Genomic DNA, 1,336 nt, shown 5'->3' on the forward strand with positions numbered 1-1,336 from the left:
GCTGTCTCTTCCCGCAATAAAAACCCTAACTAAGACACCCAGCTACCCTGTCATCCTCCCCATGGCCAGCCTTCCCTTGCAACTCCTGCAGACCCCACAGGCACAGGCACAGCCCACACCAGTTGGAGAAACAGTAGACTCCAACGGTCTGGCACAATCCACACCAGTGAGTAGAACAAGAGGCTACACTGGAACTAGGTACACAAACACCCACAATCTTCAGCTGAAAAAACCCTACCGACCGTGGACACTTGCCAGTCACCAAAACCCATGGTCACTCAGTACAGAAGATAATAAATGAAACAGATACTAAAGGAACAAAACACCCGTCCAACAAAGACAGCACAAGAGTCAACACTCATACCTATAACCATGCCAACCGCAGATGGGTGAATGCCAGTGTAAGAATATATACAGTTAGCCGGGCGGTGGTGGCGCACGCCTTTAATCCCAGCACTCGGGAGGCAGAGGCAGGCGGATCTCTGTGAGTTCGAGGCCAGGCTGTACCGACAGCCTCCAAAACAATACAGAGAAACCCTGTCTCGTAAAAACCAAAATTTTTTGATAGGCAGCACATACAAAAATTAAATGAAGGCCGGGCGTTGGTGGCACACGCCTTTAATCCCAGCACTCGGGAGGCAGAGGCAGGCGGATCTCTGTGAGTTTGAGACCAGCCTGGTCTACCGAGCGAGTTCCAGGACAGCCTCCAAAGCCACAGAGAAACCCTGTCTCGAAAAACCAAAAAAAAAAAAAATTAAATGAAGACCAGATGAATAATTTAAATAGACCTATAACCCTAAGGAAATACAAGCAGCCATTAAAAGACTCACAGCCAAAAAAAAAAAAAAAAAGTCCAGTGCCAGATGGTTTCAGTGAAGAATTCTACCAGAATTTCAAAGAGCAGCTAAAACCACTAGTCTTCTTATTGTTCCACACTAGAGAAACAGAAGGCAAATTACCAATTCTTTTTCTGGGACTACAGTTACTCTGATACCCAAATTACACAAAGATGCAACAAAGAAAGAGATTATAGACCAATCTCCCTCAGAAACATTAATGCAAAGATACACAATAAAATACTGACAAACAGAATCTTAAAACAAATTCAAACAATTATCCACCATAATTAAGTAGACTTCATCCCAGAGATGCAGAGATGGCTCAACATAGGAAAATCTGTGAATATAATCCAACATATATATATAAACTGAAAGAAAAAAAAGCCCACTTGATCATCTCATTAGACACTGAAATATAAATATGGTAATCTTACCAAAATCAATCTACAGATTCCATGCAATCCCCATCAAATTTCCAACAAAATTCTTTGCAGATC

Source organism: Mesocricetus auratus, unplaced genomic scaffold, assembly GCF_017639785.1.
Source record: "Mesocricetus auratus isolate SY011 unplaced genomic scaffold, BCM_Maur_2.0 Super-Scaffold_100006, whole genome shotgun sequence".
NCBI lineage: Eukaryota > Metazoa > Chordata > Mammalia > Rodentia > Cricetidae > Mesocricetus > Mesocricetus auratus.